Source organism: Biomphalaria glabrata, chromosome 2 (genome assembly GCF_947242115.1).
Source record: "Biomphalaria glabrata chromosome 2, xgBioGlab47.1, whole genome shotgun sequence".
Lineage (NCBI taxonomy): Eukaryota > Metazoa > Mollusca > Gastropoda > Planorbidae > Biomphalaria > Biomphalaria glabrata.
Window position 1 is genome coordinate 55631950 of NC_074712.1, and position 12795 is coordinate 55644744.

Below are 12795 nucleotides of genomic sequence, written 5' to 3' on the forward strand. Positions count from 1 at the left end.
GCGCATCAGTCCATTGAGTAAAGTTTGAACGACAGACGCAGTGCCTAAATAGTCATAAGAACAAAGTAAATGACGTGTGACGTAGACGGCACGTGGCATATGTAGTGGATTAGTTTATTTCAGTATAATGTCCCCCAACTCCTCTGTCATAGTGTTCTCATTACGACCGTGTGCCGCACAAACAGACGAAAAAATCGGAAAATGAATCTAAAAATACCAACACATGGGACACTAATAAAATATGAAGAAAACGTGGAAGAAACAATGTACTTATTTGTTCCATTTCTTCTGTTAAACTAGCTGTTTGTTTTTGAATGTTTTTGTTTCGTTTTTTATAGCGGGTCTTTCATGCAATAGCTTGCCCAGTGCGCTCTGGTAAAAAAAAAAGCTCAGTTCGAGTCGAATCAGAATTATAAATTCCTGGTCTTCATAGGGGCTCGAACTCGGGCCCCGTTGTTAGGTATTCAAGCAGTTTATTTCACTAGGTCTCTCATTCGTATATATTCATTTTTAGTGATAGATACAATGTGAAAAGTGTCGGGTCGGCGTACCAGAACCTTATTGACGATTGGTAGCGACCTCTGCTAATTTTTTAACTCAACGAAGAATGCGAGCTGATTTAAATGTAGATAGTATCGTCCTAAAGAAATCTCTCACGCCTCAGAGAGAACTGATCTTGCTGCTTAGAGAAAACAGATCTTGCTGCTTACAAGGCACTGATCTTGCTGGGTTAGCATGTAGATATTCTTTATAAAAAACCGACGAGAAATCATACAGTTCTACACAAATTTTTTACTCTTTAACATTTTGATAAACATCATATTGAACAAAAGATTCAACGTGATGCATCTGAAACTGTGTTTCATATTCTACAATTTCGATATCAGATTAACATTTCAATGCAACATTTTCGCCGCTTTGCTTACGTATGACCGATGGGATTTCAACCAATTTCCTAACATGCTTTATTGCGAAATATTTGCATGGTCTAGTAATAAGTAATAGATAGCTCTTACTCTCTATCTAGATATGGCCTAGAAAGGTTTTCTCGCAGCGGTAATGTCACAATTGAAGCTGAGATAATCTCACAGACGTACGTACATACAAGCGAACAACGATGAGTCATTTACTATAAATACTCAAAAGATAAAATGGGCTACATGTCTCTGTGAGAAAAGCTCAAGAATAGGGACAGCGAGGCTTCGCTAAATCTGGACCAATGTATTGCGTCCTTACTCAACCGTGAATTTGTCTCGTGTGCATTGTTAGGCATCCGGTTATTATCAATTCCTTTTAATGGGTTAGCGTTATACCTTAATCGCGTGTCGTCAAGCTCATATGTAAGGTTAGGCTTTGTATAATGAAGAAATGAGTGGCGTTCTAAGCTTCTAACATTAAATCCATGATCAGCTCTATCATATAGAATCCATTACCATAAACAACTAACTATAAACTCTATAAACTCATCACAAACTCATCATAAACTTTTTTTTTTTCAAATTACCACCTCGTTATGTTGTATGTAACGCTCACTAATCAGGATTTTCAGTATAAACTAAATGATGCTTCGATTTTGCCAACTAAATGAAAAATAAACGAACTTTGAACATTGGATTCTGCAGTAAAATTGTCAAAAAAAAACCTATGATATAACTTTAAAATAGCATATCTTATCACTCCCCTTTTTTTCTGTACACCTGATACACCAGAAAATCTTGTGTTTTTTTTTTCCCATAGATGAAAATAGGCTGAATAGAAATTTAATATTATACGGATCTAGCTCACTTTGCGCGTACTGGAAGTTATACCTTCACGATTAGCATTTTATCTTTCGCTTCCGGTAAGGGCAGAGGTCACCTGAACAAGATAACACGTGGTCCTCAAGATGAACATTAGAATTAGTGAAGCATTACACAAGAAGAGTTTCACCAAACATCCTGATAACATCCTTTATAGCTACAAACTGTATTAATATTCTCGATAGAGATCTTTGCCTCAGGATAACCAATTTTATAAGACATAATATGTGAATAACTGCTTAATGTGGGAACCACTGCACTGCGTATAACCTACATATAAGCTATGTATATAGCTGTCAAATCATGATAGCATGACCGATATGTTTTATAAAGAATTTTTTTGTAATGTTCAAAACAGCTTATGGAACAAGGACATCCATTAAACATATCAAAGCATTTTGAGGGTCAATAGACGCACAGACCTGTGACTTGGCAACGAAAGGTTGGTCTCCCCCTAACTATATGTTGCCACGTCACAGTATGTGTTCAGGCCTACTAGAACCATTGGTTTCGGCTAAACCAGCGAGGTCTTCAAGTCTGTTGAAAACATTTACTTTCTCTCTCTCTCTCTCCCCCCCCCCCTCTCTCTCTCTCTCTCTTTCTAATTCTGTCTGTCTCTGTCTCTCTCTCTTTCTTCCTCTTTCTCTCTCTCGCTCATGCTCTCTCTAACCCTTTCCCAGTGTCTCGCTCTTTCTGTTTCTCTCTCTCTCTCTCTCTCTCTCTCTGTATTATATCCTAGTGTTTTCATGTTCCCCTCTTTCACAAATCCTTCACGATACAAAAATCTAAATAAAGTTATCTCTTTTAAATAAGACAAAATCGTTGTAAAATAAAGTCGTCTCCCTTAACAGATTGTCAAAAGAAAGATGGGACAGTTTAAGCATGTACAAAGTGTCATTATAAATTGTAAACAAACATCGGCTCTATCCAATCAAGAATAAGGAAGAAATCCGTTTGGTGTTGACTTACTAAATGAATGAAATAGATTTCTCCTCTAAACATAAATGGTTCTTTACATGCACGGACTGGCTATATGGGCATTCGGGCTAATGCCCGGTGGGCCGGTACCCAAATTGGCCGGGAGGACCACCAAAAGGACCGCATGGATGTCACTATGACACGTATTGTTAAAGATTTTATTATAGTCTCTTCTAAAAGCCACCTCTGATCATCGTGTTTAAAAAATAGTTGACAGCCTCTACAGTGTAATACTAATTGAATCTAACACATTTTCAAAATGAATGTAATGACCCAACAACCGTAGACAGTGCTACTAGTAGGCTTCATTCTTTTAGGGCCTAGCCACACTTAGCGATTTAAAAAGCAATTTTAGGCCTATAGTTCTTATATAGATACAGACTTTGCTCTATGCATGCGTACAGTTATCGATACATTATCAAGCTTAGCATAATGATTCTGAGGACAGGTTGACCTAGAATTGGATGCCGATCATATGATCTACACTTTTTGAGCCGGATTGTGTAGGAATGCCCAGGCCCATTCTGACTCCCAGTCGGCCCCTGGTTCTTTAGTCAAAACTTAGGTGGACTGTTGTGTGACATCTCTTGTTTGTAAAAATGTAAAATGTGGTACATGTTTCGGTTTTTCCTTCAGAGTTGAAGATAATCAACTTCTTAACCCCAACTTCGAGTAGGACGAAGGGGGATGGCAGCGGACACGGTATGAACTCTGGACCATTAAGACAACCGAACGGCAGTCCAGTGCGCATACCGCGCGACCAGGCAGCCATTAAACTATGTTCTCTTGACTTAACCTCGTCCAAAATGTGGGTCGATCTAAACCTAACAGGCATAGATTTTAATATGAGAATTTTCGGTTTGTGTTTAATTTAAGATTGTTAAGAAATTTCTTAGCGTATAAACTACCCAAAAACTGAACTAGATTGGATCTATATACAGAGAAAAAGCACAGTGCTTGGGAACTATGAACAGAGAAATAGCACAGTGCTTGGGAACTATGAACAGAGAAATAACACAGTGCTTGGGATCTATATACAGAGAAATAGCACAGTGCTTGGGAACTATGAACAGAGAAATAACACAGTGCTTGGGAACTATGAACAGAGAAATAACACAGTGCTTGAAATGCATTCTTAGAGAGAGCGGTTATAAAAATGATTTTTTTTTCCAAACGCAAACAATTTCTAAACCAAACAGAATTTTCCTTTTTAAATAAAATAACCAATGAGTTATTTTTAAATATTTCGTTTAAAAAAGAAAAGTTGTGCCTGTGTTTTTTATTAACATACAGGATTTTACATTTTGGAGTCAGAAAACTTTGAAGTGTTTTTTTTTTCCCTGGCAACATGTGGAGTTTTGTATAACTGTTCGCCTCGTCTAGATATTCTTTTGACTACATGTCATTTATTCAATGATTGGAAACATATTGACATAGTTTCACACACACCCCTCCTCCCATAGCAAACACATCTAGCCATTGTTACAAAGAAAGTCCCTATTGTCAGAACAGATCTTCCGTATAAGCAAACGGATTTTACTTTTTTCATTAACCGAACTCGACATGGGGGTCAGTGCGCATGCGTGTCTTCTGCTTCTATGTTTAAGCAGATTTCCCCAAGTGTTCAATTGACCGTTTCAATATATTTTTTAAAAAATTTGGAATTTATTGCGGGCATTTTTGTAGCGGTAAGTGACAATCAAATTAAATTGAAAGTACTTTAAACTAGTGTTTCAAATGGGTTTTCAAGAATAAGACGATCATGAGACCAAAACTAAACGACATTTAGACATTTCAAAAATTCTAGACAAAATATTGTTGTAGGTAGTCTTCCGTTTTACGTGTATAAAATACATTTTCTTTTTTTGTTTGTCTTCACATTTTTTATGCCTGGACTGTTAAAATTTCAACTATATTTTAATTTTATTTTATTTTCTCTTTTTTTTTTTCCATGCTAATTTTTTTTTTAAATTTTGGTATGTAGATATTTTTAAAAATCTATATTTTGTTCATTACAGTAACACCGTGAACGCATGTGTGTTGATTTCATGTCTATCAAAGAATTGTGTTACTATTATCTGTATACCTTGGGCCGCCACACTCACACCCAAAAACTGATCACCCTTTCATGGCGACCCATTTTATAACATGGCGTGATCACAGATTAAAATATATATAGTTCCATTTTTAGACGGTGTCATTTTGCCGACGCAACGACCTACTACCTTTATTTTTCCCCAACTAATGTCAGATACCCATTATAGATGGGTGGACTCAAAGGCGTCCAAAGATCCAAAATTAAATCGCCCAGTCTTCAAGGGGATTCAAACCCGAAATCCCCGGTTTGGAAGCCAAACGCTTTACCGCCCAATCACCGCACCTCTTTCAATATATATAGGGGTTCAATAAAACCCGAAACTCATATCATTGAATCACACAAAACTACTTTCTATTTCAAACCTGTTACTCTGCATCAACTATTCACTTTAAAGCTTAAAGAATAAATGACCAAAACTTATATTTGTTGTGAACTATTTGCTAACAAATTGGTGACAATACTTCTAAAATGCTTTCTATAGATTATAAGCTAAGGCATTGGCAATGTCTTCCATTCCAAAGATTAATTTTATTTACATGATACATTTTTGTGTAATTTTTAGCAATGCAGAATCAAATATTTTGTACGCTTTCCCGTTCGTAGCTTTTTTTACATTTCGTTGGCAACATTGACAATGTAGCACCATAAAAATCCCGAAATTCTAAATCCCAGTCTTCACTGAAATTCGAACCCAAGACCCCAGATAGGTAAGTCAAACGCTTAACCACTCAGCCATCGAGTCCCTTAACATCATTTTCATTTTTTAGTTGTCATGAAATTCCAAAATCACATTAGTAAGATGCGATCAAAAACAATAACCTGTAAGTGTTTTTAGCGGCCCCCCGAAAGGACGCTATTCGTTTTGTGTGGCCTGTCCGTCCGTCCGTCCCGTTTAGATCTCAGAATTTAGAAGAGAAAATGAAAATCGGACATCATGATATTTTAGATCATTCAAAGTTCTGATGCAGCGGCAACTTTTTTCTTTTTCGATAGTGAACCATCTAATTTTTAAATTATCTATGCAGACTGGTTTCGAGATATAAATTAAAAAATAACACCACTTTTTAATGAAAAACTTCAGTGTTTTAAAAAGGTCACAGATTTCTTCATTAATAAATCAAGCTTCATTCATAGATTCGCGCTTTGGTACAAAAAATTTGCATCTAAGGTCACATTGGATAAAGTGTCAATGGATCATTATAAAATATATTTTCCATTTATTAATTAACTTATTGAATGGAATACTGATTCAAATGATGTTTAAAAAAAAAGAATTTTGATACGAACTTCGTTTTTATTTATAAGTTTTAAAAATAACAAACTACTTTTATAGCGTGCAGTTTGGACATATTCTCATTATATACTTGACAGTCTAAATAAGACTAAAGAGAGTCGAGATCTAGATATATTTATAGTATATATATATTATAAATGTATTAATAATTTGAACAAAACTTTTAATCATTAAGGCAATAACATCTTCTGACAGCTTTGAGGTGCAGATTTATTTATTATGTAAACAGTAGTATCTAATTAAGGAGTGAATCGGATACGAAACTGCATAGTCTGCCATTAGGCCTACCTGGTATTAAAAGGCCTACTGTTCCTGATTATAACATTGGCCTAAGGCTAGTAATTTTAAGATTAAACGCTTAAAATCATACGAATTCTAGTATAGATCTATTTCTGGTTCTAGATGTAGATCTAATTCTAGATATAGACTTAAATGTAATTCTAGATGTACACTTAGATCTAGACTTAAATTAGATCTAAATCTAGATCTATATCTAAAAAGAGCCAGATATTATCGCGTCACCGATCGGATATAGCCCACGGTCCGTAGTTTGTGCAACACTGTACTAGAAAACAAGTTCAATACAGAAGCATATTCTTTCTCTGTTTTTTATATACATGTAGGATAACTGTGTACGATGTTTACCTCCCTTTGTTTTCGCAAATGTTGCCCGTAGATCAAAAGGAGAAAGGGGAGGGTTGTAATTAAAACCAAACATAGTTATTGACTTTGGTAATTATATGGACAGTTCCAACTAATGTATGGGTTTTGTATCAGAAGGTGTGGTGACTTCCTTGCTAGAGCGCTTAGGAGAGGGGGAAAAAAAGGGGGGGGTCAATCTAGAATGTATGCCCATAATTCTATACCTACCACCTTAGGTTGACTCAATATTTTTAAATAGAATGCTTTGCCGGTGCTGTAAAGGATTGCGAAATTCGATTACTTGATTGAAATAAGAAACTTTTATTAGTGTTTCAGTTTTTACTTATAGGGGACCGTGTATTAAATCTTTTTTCTCTCTCTGCAAAATATTATTGACTTGAATGTCACCTCGTCTCAAAGCTCATTTAGAAAGTATACTTTTTATATAGATAATTGCTATTAGAGCATGGTATGGGTTTCCTGATTCAGCCAGGAAAACCAGTGACTTTGCAGTATTTAAGTCATTGGTTAACATGCATAACTTGATGCATGAGCGTAGGACTTAATCACCTTTTTTTTTTATTTAACCTCTGCATTATATAAGATAATAAAATGTTTTCCATAAGATACAGATAAAAGTAAATTTCTTATTCCATATGCTAGGACAAATTCAAACAATGCTTCTTCATCCATAAGAACTGGTTGCCTCAATCATCAAGAAAAACAAATGACATAGCAGAGTTGAAGTCTCTTAGAAACGTACACAACTTGATTAATTAACACTGGAATACGCGTAGGACTTATTTATCTATTTACCTTCTGTTTTGAAGGCACCTCTGTAATTTATATGATCAGATAATGATAAAGATAATGAGACGAGGACTTTTAAACTCAAATTTTCGAAATGTTCGTCACTTTCAAACTTTTACAATGCAATGTTTTTTTTATTTTCATTGAACTTGTTGTTTTGTTTTTCTGGCTCGCATGCTGAAAACATATGGCGTAGAATGTCCACCTTTGTTCGCCTAGATCCTAGTTGTATTTCTAGATCTTTGTTCACATTGAAATATCAATTCAATTGCCCAGCTTGAACAAGTCATGATGTTTTTCGTTGGATTCGTTCAAAATGTTATTTTCTTCGTGATAAAAAATCTCATTATAATATGGATATGTAGAACATGTTAACGGCTCAGAAGTCAATAGGCAGCGAATTGTATCCGTCTAAGTCACCAGGTCTTGACGTAGGGATGAACGCTCCATTGCACATCTCGGACACTGAAAACCTTTTAACGCTTTCTTTCCATCTCCTAGACTACGTCCATTGTTAAGTCAGTTCTTCTAGAACATTCGAGGATGGTCGGTGGGGGGTGGTATGGAGAGGGTTCCACCTTCAAAGTTGTTGATTGGGAAGACATTCATTTTATCAAAGATGTGTATCTCCGTAATGATTGGAGATGTGGCTGAGATAGAACTTCATAACAAGTGTCTCTGTCAGTATCTGAAGCAGATCCTTCTTTGCGGTGCTCCAAAGTACATAGGTAAACATGTTAGTGGAGCGTCTCTGTCTACTACCAATGTTGGTATAAGCCTTTGTATGTGGGCGTATTTTAGTGAGGTACAGAGTCAATGACTTTTAAACTGTTGCCTTTCAATCCAAAGTTTCTTATCAGATGGATAGTGATCAAGGCACAAAAGAAATGTTTTTGTTTGTTTGCTGCATCATATTTTTGTCATGATCAGTTCAAGAAGACGTTTTACTTGACTGAAAATTAAATTGATAGAAATAAGATTTTCTGATATCATTGGGGCTGAATCGATTAACAAATGTTTGGCTTTTTTTTTTGGCATAAATAATTTGCGAAGTTAACAATGGATTTTAGAAAACAACAAAATCTTTGCGATATACTAAAATAATGTATTTTTTTTACTGAGATTTAATAGTCATTAGTTATTACTAATTACAATTCATATAGAATAGTTTCTCGAAACATTGATAATTTTACTAAAGTTTATAATAAGAAATATATAATTGGCATTGTCTTCAGACCTTAAAAAGATATAACAATATAAATACAACGGTAATGACCCATTACCCAGACACTATACAAACACAAACCTTTAAAATTAATAACTTTCGAAAAATTAATTGTTCATACATATAATTGTATTTAGCCTAAGAGTTATGACTTAAGTCAGCTTTATCCAACTTGAGTTCCAGCAAAAGTTTTTCAGGCTACTTACGTTGAATCTCAAAGTATACTTTGTGTTACGGTCGTAGCGCAGCACGGTGTGCATGAATAATGGTGCGAATTTGTGTAATGAATGGAAAGGATGTTGAAAAGGGGAAGCCGGGAGTAATTGACAGGAAGAGGAATGAAATGTTCGGATTTACATAACTTGTTGTAATATTAAAGTATTTATAGAGTAATAACCTGAGAGTCTATTATTATTTCGAAGAGTCTTGTGTCGTAACAAGTGGCGCCCAACGGAAAAGGCAAGACCTGCGTTATAACGGTATCTAATTCCTGTCTACGGAGGTATTACTAGTACTACAAAGTGTAACAAAATCTCTAGATCTCTAGATCTATTAGGATTGAGAGAGTTAGCGTCATCTAAATCTCTAAAGCTATGTACTAGACTCACTGGTAAACATAAACCTTTAGTTGAAACTTAACTAAAAACATTATTGCTGAATTAATCAACTGGATTAACATTTAAATCTAGATTTATATCATTATAATTATTATGACGGCACATTCTCTACATTCACCAATGTGAAAACGTACATCTTCATTGGTCTGGCGGGTCATAGTTCTCAACAATAACCTTTAACATTCAATATTAATGGAAATTTGTACGATTATTAGCACTGCTGTGGGCAACACTAGTGAATTTTGACTACGGTGGAGAACAGTGCCCATTTAGAACCAACGGATATACACTGACCACGGCATATAGACAAACAACGAAAGATTCATATCACCGGCGGAGAATATACACTAGCATTGGAAGTTATACCAGCAGGAAGAAGAGTATTACGGGAAGTAGATACATATTTGTATTCGAGTAACATTAAACGTTTGGTTCATTACATTACATTTAGATATGAACATTGTTTCCAGGCATTAAGTATAGGAGAATCAAATATATTTAATGGATATGGCCAGATAACTCGATAAAGAAAAATTACAAATGGCGGATAAAGCTGAAATAGTTGCTTTGAAAGAAGAAGGGAGACTATTGGAATTAGAAGGAGCAGAGCTGAGAAAATATGTACAAAAAAGATTAATAGAAAGAGAGAAACTAGGCAAGGAAAAGGAAATAGAGAAAGAGAAGTTAGCCATGGAAAAGGAAATAGAGAAAGAGAAGTTAGCCATGGAAAAAGAAAGAGAGAAAGAGAAGTTAGTCATGGAAAAGGAAATAGAGAAAGAGAAGTTGGCTATCAGTAAAGAGAAATTATTTACGGATAAAGAAATTGAGAAAGAGAAGCTAGCTATTGAGAAAGAAAGGTTAGCCATAGAGAAAGAAAAGTTGGAAATAAAAAAAGGAAAAGCTGAAGAGCAAGGTACTGGAAAGAAAAATGACGTGTCTGGAAATAAATTGTCAAAATATAAAGGTACAATGTTTGATGAGAATAAAATAGACATAGATATTTTCTTAAAGAAGTTTGAAATTGAAATGAAAGAATTGGCTTTTCCTGAAGATAAATGGACATTTTTGTTATCGAAGTCATTTGCAGCGGAGGTACCGTCAAAGATCTGCATGAATCAGAATAATTACCAAATAGTAAAGGAGCAATTACTACGAACATTTGGAAAAACTGAGGCGTTTTATCGTCAACAATATGTTAATTGCACCATTGAAACCAACGAGGATCCCCAAACATTTTTAGACAAGATGAATAGCTACTTTGACAATTGGACAGAGTCATCAAAAATAGAGAAGACGTTTGATGGACTAAAGGTATTTCTTATGCTGGATAAAGTCATTTATGAGAGTCAGGACGAACTAAAAATATTCCTGCTGGAGAGAAAGCCAAAATCTGTAGATGAGATTGTAAAATTAATAAGGGCTTACAAAGTGGCACATCCTGAAAAAAAGTTAAACAGAGGTAGCGATATTGAAGAAATAGTAGCATTTAATAGAGCTAGAGAAACACAAGACAGTTATAGCAACAATAGAAGATTTAGATATGAAGGACAGAATAGGTTTAGAGGACAAGGAAGGAGCCAAATAGATAGTAGACAAGGCCAGTATAATAGCTACAGAGGGAGATATCAAGGAAACAGACAGGGAAGATATGATGGCAGAAGAAATGGAAGAGATCAAAGTTTGTCGTTATTGTCGAGTTCGGGAAGTCTAGATTGTTTTCAAACATTTGTAGGAAATAAGGCTGCAAGAACGATAAGGGACACTGGAAGCACTATTGTTGGAATAAACCGAAAATTGGTTGAAGATCATGAATATACTGGAAAAAACAAAGCATGTATTATGTTTGATGGTAAAACAGTTCGATTACCCGTAGCCCGAGTGAACATTAAAACACCGTATTATACCGGGAGCGTAGAGGCATGTGTTATAGACCATGATCAAATTGATTTGATTATTGGCAATATACCAAACATAAAGAAGTGCACGGAAAATGAGATAGCAGTTTGGAAAAATTGTTGTGGAATGGCCACTACTCGATCCTGTAGTAAAGATGTAGAGGAAGGAGATTTGGCAAAGTTGTTCGAGTTATCAACTATGGAAAAAGAGCAAGATGAAGAACAAGATGAAAACACAGAAACAATTGAAATCAAAGACATAGGATTTAACAAAGAAAAATTTATCACAAAACAAAAAAATGATCCAGAGTTACTCCAATTAGCAAAGAAAGGAGGTAGAGGAGGAAGATTCTATGTAGAAAGAGGAACTCTTGTTAGAGAGATTGAATGGCATGGAAAAAAAGTAATCCAGTTTGTGGTACCCAGAGAATTCAGGCAGCTTGTAATGGAAAATGGGCACGATATAGCACACACAGAACATCTGGGATTACACAAAACGAAACAAAGAATATTTCAGAATTATTATTGGCCATCAATTAATAAGGACATAAAAAGTTATGTGACTTCGTGCCAACTATGTTCTAGAAAAGGAGCAAGAAACATAAAAGTACCATTACAAAGGATGGATTTACCAGATAGACCATTTAGTAAAATAGCGATTGATTTAATCGGTCCAATGCCAGTGGTATCAAATAGGGGTCACCGTTATATCCTAACTGTGATAGACGTGTGCTCCAGATGGCCGGAAGCTATCCCACTCAAACGAATTGAAGCCAGAGATATAGTACAAGCATTATATACGTTATTTACAAGATTTGGATTTCCTAGAGAAATATTGTCAGATAGGGACACTCAATTCAACTGTCAATTGGCTACAACATTCTTGAACATGTTTGGGATACAGCAAAGGTTTACAACCTCGTATTATCCACAGAGCACTTGTGAACGTTTTAATGTCAATCTAAAGAAATCATTATATAAAGTAATGGATGATAAACCCAAAGAGTGGGATATGGCAATACCGTCAATACTATTTGCATACAGGGAGAGTCGTAATGAAATAACAGGGTTTTCACCATTTCAAATGATTTATGGAGGAAATCCACGAGGTCCAATGACAATATTGAAAGATTTGATAATCCCACAGGATCATGTAGTAACTAATGACAGTTATGATATTGTGACAGAAACTAGAAATCAGATTATAAAGGCATGTGAAGAAGCGGATAGACAGATGCTAGAGAGAAATGAATTAGCACATTCCAGAGTGAATGAACATAGAAAAATGACGGAATTAGAGGTAGGACAAGATGTTTTGGTCTTACATAAGGATAACAATAATGCTTCGGGCACAAATTGGCTGGGACCATACAAAGTAGCAAGGAAAATTAGCGATATGGATTATGAAATAGACATTGATTCGATGTTAAAAATATT

The 12795-nt window shown here is 35.3% G+C and overlaps 1 protein-coding gene across 1 annotated transcript in view; it reads left to right on the forward strand.

The window, feature by feature from the left end:
* Positions 1–4340: 4340 nt before the first annotated feature.
* Positions 4341–12795, forward strand: part of LOC106056136 (uncharacterized) — a 106886-nt gene continuing 98431 nt past the window's right edge. The window contains exon 1 of the mRNA XM_056021501.1: positions 4341–4465. The gene's annotated coding sequence lies outside the window, so the exon portion shown is untranslated. The remainder of the gene's footprint in view (positions 4466–12795) is intronic.